Genomic DNA, 9,548 nt, shown 5'->3' with positions numbered 1-9,548 from the left:
CTTTCAAGAAGCTTACATTCTTCTAATTGGCCAGAAGAAAATTGTACATATTACTGTACATTTTGCCCTAATATGTGTGTATATAGGCGCAAAGTTTAAATAAGAGTAAGAATGTCTATCTTGTCAAACATTTATCCTTATTTTATAGTGAACACATTGGAATTTTTTTCCTCCTGTATTTTGCTCAAGGTATTCCCACCCCACCCCCAATGAGTTGAGAACTATGGTGTTGAGAAGAGACCTTAGAACCAGGGTGACTGAGTATAAGACAGAAGCAGGAGAAATGACAGAAGCTTGCTCCCATGAACTGAAGGGAATTAAAACCTAAAAAGAAAATAATAAAAGAAGGTTGGAATCCATTAGTATCCTGTGCTAGTCATTCTTCCTCCTCTTCATCCTCATCTCTATCTCCTTTACCTTCATCCTCATCCCCTTCTTCATAATATCTTTCAATCCTTCTTCTTCTTCTTCTTCTTCTTCTTCTTCTTCTTCTTCTTCTTCTTCTTCTTCTTCTTCTTCTTCTTCTTCTTCTTCTCCTCCTCCTCCTCCTCCTCCTCCTCCTCCTCCTCCTCCTCCTCCTCCTCCTCCTCCTCCTTCTTCCTCTCCTCCTTCTTCCTCTCCTCCTCCTCCTCCTTCTTTTTCTTCTTCATTATCATCACCATCATCTTCTGCCTCTTATTCGTTATCATCCATATCAGGAACTAAATCATACTGCAGTGGATGAGTCAAATATTGTCTTGATGACTTCACCTAACTCAACTGCATCTGCATCAGAATGCTTAGCAAACTGGGTGAGGCAGCTCTGGTTCCGCACAGTGCCTACTCCTGCTGGTCTTATTCTGCATTAGATCTGAGCATTTTGTCAAATCCTTTCCATGTTTCCATTTGATTTCAGTGGACTTTGAAGATGGGTTACCACTCTCATTCAGATCAAATTCTTTGGAGAGAACTATATTTTCCAAGTTTCATCAGTTTTCATCAAAATAAAATTATTCCTGTAACCTGATTTTGTGTCTGCAAATTCTGTCACATTTATGGTCAAATACTGCAGAGCTTCTTTGTGCTCCTTCCCCACATGTGTAGATACTTGGGAATGCTTGAAAAATGTTGTTACCCCAAAATATGGAATTTTGATGATAAATTCTGCTCTACTTTCAAATTTTCCTCATTGGCTTGTTCATTGAGTCTATTTATATTGTACTTTGTAAATTTGTTCAAGTGCTTCTTAATGTTTTTATTCTTCTCCTTTTGCCAGACCAGGAGAGGCCAATCAGCTTTGCAGCAGGAACTTGTCTGGGTTTCTTAGGCTAGGACAGGAGTGCAGATTGCCAGTTCAGGGCCATTGCAGGAGGGGAGTGTCTAGAAGCTAGAAGTCAGAGCTCCCTCCTGCATGCTCACACCGGTTTGATGCATGTTCAAATGTAACTATTTTTATTGTTTAGAATACATTTTCTGTAACTTCAGAGAGGTAGACCTAGGGAATTCTTCAAATTAATTCAAGTGGAAGCAAAGTGTTAACTGAAACCCATCGCCTCTAACTTGACTAAACCTCTTTCTCAGACAGGCTTCAATGTGAAGAAGACCATTGTTGGGCTCCTACCCTTGCACAGAGTTACTCCTGCTGCCACTCTGGCATTCATGTCTCATCTGTCTCCTACCAACTAATTACAGATGGATGGCATAGAACCCCAAAATGACAGTCTTGTTGATCAGGTCCTTGTAATACCCTCCGATGTGTAGTTGTCTGAACTACTGTCAGAGGTAAAGCTCTGTCTGCTGGGTTTCACTTTATCACTTATAACCATGAAGAAGCCCTAAAATGTGGGTAACAATTGCTTTCACAAAACTTAGTAAACTTCACCTAAAATTTTATGTATTTCTTGGTTCACCTTCTTATCACACAAGACCATGCACACAATCTGTAATACACAGCTTCTCTGGATTTTCTTTCTTCTCCTTTTTTTTTAAGTTTCTATATAGATAAGGATACTTTGTGAGTGAAATAGACTCCACCTAAGCCAATCTAGGTTAAACACAAGTGAGTGTGGGATTTGATAGTTTTGGAGTGCAAAGTTAAAGAGTAGAGTTGGCTCAGGAAGGAAGTGACTCAAAATTACCAAAATACCATTAGGGAAATGATCACAGCACAAAAACTATGAGGAAACCAAGTTTTCTCCTGTGTTCTATGTTGCCTGTGGATTTAAAAAAAAAAAAAAAAAAAAAAAAAAACCTCCCTCAGATGGCTTGCCTCTGGGTTTTTCTCAGGCAGGTGTTTTCTACATTTAGGCAAGATGGTTCTAAAAGTTGGACTTATAACTGACTAGCCCGATGCACAGGCAGCAGAAATTCTCTTTTCAAACCCTCCTGGGGATCCCTAAAGCTTGATCTGGAAAATGCTCAGCTGGGTTACCAGGCTTGCTCTGACCCCTGATATGAATCAGCCACATGCGGACTCATGCTTTGATCAGAGAATGTGCTTGGGCTCACTAAGACATGTTCGGTCAGAGGGAGAAAGTTTGAGGGAAAATGAGCTCCGATACTAAAAGAAATGGAAATAATTGTAGACAGAAAAACAAACAACATATCTAATGGTTCGATTTATTTGTCTTTTGCAATATTGGGGGTCATGGGTCACTAGTCTGTTTTTGTTTGTTTGTTTTTAAGGTGTATTTTTTTTTCTCCCATAATGGAAACCTTGTACCTCCTCTGAGAAATGATACACATTCAGAATGAGAAATTCTAGGCTGAAGGATTCTTCCTGCCTTTTCAGAGTTTTCCCATGGCTCTTGCCATCCACAAGGATTCTTGAAGCTAGTGGTGGGAAGCTTCCTATGTCAGAGCACTGGATCCTCTCCATTAGGTACGGAATAGGCTTCTTTTATGCCTTACCAATGGATTTTGAGAAGACTTTAATTCTACTTCTAATGTCTAACTGTTCTGTTTAAATAATTACTGGTAGATGTTTCAATATAAAATGAGTACATACTCATTAAAATATTTGGAAAATGTAGGAAGTTAGGAGGCAGAAATAGCATTGGTAATCTTATATTCCCAAACAACTGCTGCTGATCCGTGTTTCAGAGCACTACCATCCTACAATTTCATTATGAATGGCTTTTAAATATTTTTGTTTGCTTTGCATAGCAGTAATCATGCTGTATACACAATTTTGTATCCCTAAGTATAAAATTATAATGATAACATAGCAGAAGCTTTCCCCTGTGTTATTATAAGCAGTTCCTAAATATCCATTGTGAACAGTTCCATTGATTGAATCATTTCCTTCCTATTGGACACTCAGGTTATTTACAGTGTTTGAATAATGCCGTGATGAACACTTTTATAAGTGAAACACTCCCTACATGGGAGAATATTTTCTGCTTAGTGTAGATTGTATGGAAATAGGGCATGTGTTCATGTATGTATGCTGCCCTTTCTAATAGCTGCAAGACACAGTACAAATAAGAAAGCAATATCCTTTTCCATCAGAAATTGTACTGTCTTATGCAGGAGAGTTGTTTCTCAAATGATACCTCTTTCCTGCACGATGAATGGTTCATCTTGGAGTGGTATAAAACACAACTTCTATATCTCCAAAATGAACAATCTTTCTAAGGTTCCAAAATTTCTCCCCTGCGTTGTATGTGTATTCAATCTTTTTAATAATATTATATGAGTTACACCAATCAGCTTATTCAGAATGTAGTTTTTTTTTATTCTGATTTTATTAGGGAGGTGGTACTCATTTTTTAATCTACTTATAGATAAGTAGATATTTAGATAGCAAATGAGGTTTTGAATTATCATTTTTATTTGTTTCTCCAAAGAACAACAACAATTGTCTTTGTTGACTGCAGATAGCCTTTTCAGTTTTTCCAACAGAGAATGTTAAACAGATATTAAATAAAGCTGCCAGATTTGGCTTTTAGATAGGCAGAAGGTATTTTTTGGCACATCTCCAAGATTTATGCTTTCAGTTTCTGGCTGGACACATGCAATTGGATCATTCTGTTTCCAACCCTCCCCTTAACAATAGATACATCTCGTTGTTGTTGTTCTTTTCTGTGTCATGATGGATGTCTGTAGGAAAGCCCCGGGGCACCACTGAAGAGTCTAGAACGGGAGGGTCCAGTATGATCTAACACATTGAAACTCCTTCCCTATTTAGATGCCCACCGGAAGCCTGGGATATTATGGCTACAAATCAAAGCCAATTTTTGTACTTCTGGCCCCTGTTCTTAGCCATGATGTGATTGTGCTTCTTTCTAGAAGCTCTGTCCCACCACAAAGCCAGCTAAACATCTTCTCGTCTACTCTAAGAGAAAAAGGTGAGGTGCTCAGGAGTGACTAAGATGCCAAAGAGTTTTGAGTGAGTGGTCAGGAAATCACTTTTAAAGAGATGGGCCTTGAGAAGAGTCTCAGATGACCTTGTAAATGATTGCATACACGATGAATGAACGGCTGACTATTTAGATATTATGAGATATTTACAGATACAATTTTATTTAGCCCACATTTCAAAGAGCAACACTGTGCCTGGTACAGAGATATGGTTTTGTGAGAAGGCCAGAGCTAAATTTGTAGCTATGTGAGTGTGAGTCTAAAGTTTGTGCTTTTCAACCAAACCACATTATGTTCTATAAAGTTAGATGAGCTATGGGCTTCAGTCTTGGGCACTGGTGAAAGATGAAAAAATCAAGGATAGAAATCATTCACCATTTCTTGTTTTAATCTGAAACTCCCCCATGATTATAACTGGAGAGTAGACCTTTGTGGGAAAGGCTGAGCGAGGGGAGAAAGAAACATGGTTTATTGGCTCAGGAAGTTTTGTATGTGACCTTCTCTACCTCCAGGGATATGTGTATACTCAGGAGATAAATGACACCTTTCTGTTTATCTTAGTGTGAATATACTATTAGTGTACTGGAGACTTTGTCCTAGGTAGGTGATCATGTTGTATCAGGACAGGTTCCATATACTGCCCATTCTGGCAGGTCTGTGACTTCTTCTTTTTTTTTATTAGATATTTTCTTCATTTACATTTCAAATGCTATCCCAAAGCTCCCTATACCCTCCCCCTGTCCTGCTCCCCAACCCACCCATTCCTACTTCCTGGCCCTGGGCCCTGACATTCCCTTGTTCTGGGGCTTATGATCTTTGCAAGACCAATGGCCTCTCCTCTCATTGATGGTTGACTAGGCTGTCCTTTGCCTTCTTGCTATTAGTTTGGCTCTGGATAGCTTTCTACATCTTCTTTGGGTTTAGAATGAACCTGGAAGGAATGAGGGATTAATAGCTAGACAGACAAAACTAACAGGGGACCAGGTTTCCAAAGTAAACCGTATATTTACTAATGATCTCTGACACAGAATGTAGAAAGCATGGAACCAGGGTCCCCTGACTTGGCCGGCATTATGGCCAACAGAAGAAACAGGAATCCCTGAGATTTACTGTGCCCAGACCCAGCAGGGTCCGGCAGAAACTTTGACATCTTAATTGTGTTCTTACTCAGTCACCCACAGCTAATGCATCTTCCTGGCAAAGCAGGTGTCTTCCATAAGGAGCACCATGGGGCAGATTGTTATCATAAGAGCCTGCCAAAGTCTGCTCTAAATTGTCCCTGGACCAGTTATAATAAACCAAATAGCTACAAATAGACACCAATTTGCAGAAATGTGAGCTGTACAAAGTATGCCTTCGGCTTCAGGATGAAAGGAGAGTGTGCGGTGAATATCATCTTTGTAGGGAAGGAGCTTCAGGTTATCACGTGGGACTGCAGTGGACTCCACTCTGAAATGGCAAATTGCGCCAGCCTTTGTGCGTTCTTGAGTTTGTCTCTATCTTGCCCCAATAGGTGTGCACTTTTATGCTGGCTGACTTCAACCTTGGGTTACTTGGGCCTTTGAGAGATAAAGCATTTGAGTTCCAGTTTGAGCAGGGTACGGTGATGGGATGCAATGTGATTTTTTTTTTCTTGCCTTGGATTGTGGCCATGCAGAGGGAACTGAAACTCAAGATCCCCTTGAAAGAGTGGAGTGAGCATGGTTAAGACTCCTCAGTGTCACTCTGTATATGACAGTACTTACTTAGAATTAAGACTCTGTTCTGAATCTGGGGGAGGGGGGGACAATGAAATCTACCAATCATTTAGATGCTAGAAATTTAGTAAGCAACGTATGAGGACACTCTACCTCACTCATCAGCAAATCTCTGACAATGCATGCCATGCAACTCAGTTACTCTGGTGGACACCTTCTGAAGGTCAAAATTAATTCCTTGTTCTTTTTCTCCCATAAGTTAATATGCTTTCATGTCTTCCTGTACTAAAAACAGTATTTTATGAAATTTAGAAAGAAAACAAAACAGAAGAAATATTGCCCGAAATCACACAATTGCAAAGACAAGCAATAACAACACTTCAGCAAACTCCTTTTCAGTGTTCACTGGCCCACTTGTTGGCAATTAATTTTTACCCATATTTGATTTTACATAATGTGTTATTACTATCTCTTTATAAATAACTTTAGAGACTACAAATATTGCAACAGATGGGGACAATATAAACTTTTTTTGCAATTACTGAGCACATAGTTTTAAATATTAATTTTCACAAAGAAGTTGCATTGCAACGAATGCCTGCAGATAAATATTTTCTTGGATTTAGAAATATTTTCTTGATAGAGTTTTTAAAAGTGCAATTACTGCATCAAAATGAATCAAATATATCTAGGCTAGTATCCTTATTTTTTTCTGACTTTTTCAGAACTGTATATGCTTAAATTGTATACCATGGTGTTTGGTTCTTGCAGCTAATCTACATTTTCATACATATGCATCACCAGTATCTGACAACAACGAACTAACCCTAGTCATAGCTGCTCAGCAGGTCTCTGGAATTATAAAACAACTCTGTGTACTATCACCTAATATTTTAATTGTAAACTTCTAATTTATTTAAATAGGCTTTGTAGTTTACTTTGCTCACTGTAATAGATCAAACAAAAACTGTCTCTTGGCCCACGTAAAGGAAGTAAATGGAATGACTTCTCTCTTTGTCTTTTCCCTTCCTTCCTTCCTTCCTTCCTTCCTTCCTTCCTTCCTTCCTTCCTTCCTTCCTTCCTTCCTTCCTTCCTTTTTCTTTTTTGCCAAAGAAATCAGTAAACTTAAAAAAAGACCTTTCCTCTCATTCTCTGTGAACTTCATACCATACATCCCAACCCTCTCCTGTCCCCTGTACCCATCCTCCCCCTTGCTATTTTCCTCCCAACAGAGGAAAAAAGTCATGTGGAAGTTGTGCATCACAGTGTGTACCCTCTGTTTATACTTTGCTTGTAAATATTCACCCACTTACAATGACTCCTTGCTCCAGTGTGAGGCCTCTGGTTTCTGTTTCTCTATCAATATTGGAACCTCACACGGACTCATCTCAGACATACTGTTGCTGCCCTGTGTCATGGAGATCTATAGGACTGGGCCTTTCCTGCACTCCAGCAGTTCACTGATAGGGTAGATGTTGGAGTGAGCCAATTAAGAGCCCTGCATGTGGGCCTGAGAGGCATGTGAGTTGGTCTGACTTGCAGGTATCTTTCTTATCAGCACCCCCACACACACCCACACACCATTTCCAGGTCAACTCTGCTGCGCTGTGTAGGTGAGATTCAGCTCCTGCTCTCCTGAGTGCTGCAGCAGATGAGGGTTAGGGTCAGCTCTCCTGCTTTCGTGACCCCTGGGCTAGCTGTCTAATCTGCCATTGGTGGCAAGTGGTAAGGGGAGGGGAGGGCATCTCTACCTTGTCCATGCTGCTGCATGGCAGACAAGTTGAACCACCAGCTCTCCCATGCTAATACCCTCTAGACTGGCTCACCTGCAATCTCTATATTCAGGGCTAGCTCTACTAAGCTGCCGAGTGAGGTTCAGGGTCCTCTTTCCTAAGTGTTATAGTAGGTGAGCGAGAGGGCCAGCTCCCCTGCCTGCTATAGGTGGCAAGGGGTTTAGGGGACATCTCTTCTTCACCCATGTCACTGCATGTCAGACAAGTTGCAGGGCCAGATCTCCTACACTCATGTCCCTGGGGACAGCTCAACTGTACCTGGCCTGAAACCAGGGTCAGCTCTACTGTACTTACCAGGTGGAGTACAGGGCCTGATCTCCTGAGTGCTGTAGCTGGTGAGGGGCAGAGCCATCTCTCCTGCTCTAATGATTCTAGGCCTGGTCCTTCCCAGGCATGTCTAAATGGCTCCTTGTATCTAAGGCTCATTCCCACCCAGGCCCAAGGTCCCAGGCAGGTTTTCTAGTCTCCAGCTTACTCCTTGTCTTGGAAGACCATCTGGGCCTGTTTGGTCCCAGAGTGGTAGTTGTCTTGGGCTCACTTATTATCAGGGAATGTTATGCCACTAATCAAAGCATTCAGATGTTCACAGGTCAGAACACTGAGCATAACAGGCTTTCTCCTCTCTGCGGCCTACTGATGCAAATCTGATACCTCTAACACCTCTAGGGACCGATGTATTCTTGATGTAACATAAAAGTGAGTGTATGTGTGTAGTGTGTGTGTGTGTTTGTGTCTCTCTCTGTGAGTGTATGTGTCTATGTGTGTCTAAAATATTTTGTGAAAGTGAATCCAAACAGAAACAACTGCATTTTCCTAATTTTTGTACTTTACTTTAAATGATCATAACCACAACCATAACAACCTTTAACAACCTTTAGTAATTGTACGAAATTTGATTTTCATGTTAGCAAATGTGTGAAATATTTACCAGCCTATTCCAGAGCACAGAACAAGCACACTTGGTAGCTGAGTGTGTTTGTGAGTCAGCAGCTCTGAGTAACAGCCTTGTCTGATGGGGAACTGGTGCTGTGCAAAAGTCTCTGACCGTCACTCACCGAGTATGGAATTTGGAATGTCAAACAAATAGAGCTTGGTACTCTGCAGATGATATTCAGAATATACACATCTTACCTGCAGTTATCCCAGCCTAGAAGAAGCTCACAGGAAATAGTAGTGTGAAGAATAGAAATGTGAACAGTAGTATAAAGTGGCACACACATGGTTGAGCTTTCACACCCATCTAATCATATGGTTGGTGTGCTGTTTAGTCTTTTGTCAACTTGACTCAAACCAGAGTCACTGGGAAGAAGGAACTGAATGTGAGGAATTGCTCCCATATGATTGGCATGTGGGTATGTCTGTGACATGTTTTCTTTATTAATAAGTGGTAAGGGAGGGCCTAGATCATTGGGGGCAGGGTCACTCCTGGGCAGGTGGTCTCAGGCTGTGTAGCAAGCCATGTAAAGAAGGCCAGTAAGCAGTGGTCCTCTATGGTTACTGCTTCAGTTCCAAACGTGGCTTCCCTTGGTGATGAAGTACTACCTGAAAGTGGGAAATGGATTAAGACCTTTCTTCTCCAAGTTGCTTTTGGTCAGTTTTTTATCATGTGGACAGAGAAGCAAGCTTTAAAGAAATTATAAAGTCTATAAATAAGAAACTAGAATAATATATTTAGTTCTTGGACCCTAAGGTAATTCTTTTAAAATAGGGATAAACA

The 9,548-nt window shown here is 40.7% G+C and overlaps 2 pseudogenes; both read right to left on the bottom strand.

Moving 5' to 3' along the window:
• Gm17940 (predicted gene, 17940) lies at positions 534-1,200 on the bottom strand (annotated as a pseudogene).
• On the bottom strand, positions 8,382-8,504 carry Gm24394 (annotated as a pseudogene).
• Between the last annotated feature and the right edge of the window lie 1,044 nt (positions 8,505-9,548).

This window comes from Mus musculus, chromosome 14 (genome assembly GCF_000001635.26).
Source record: "Mus musculus strain C57BL/6J chromosome 14, GRCm38.p6 C57BL/6J".
Lineage (NCBI taxonomy): Eukaryota > Metazoa > Chordata > Mammalia > Rodentia > Muridae > Mus > Mus musculus.
The sequence above is the reverse complement of the archived record's forward strand: the minus strand, read 5'-3'. Positions and strand labels throughout refer to the sequence as shown.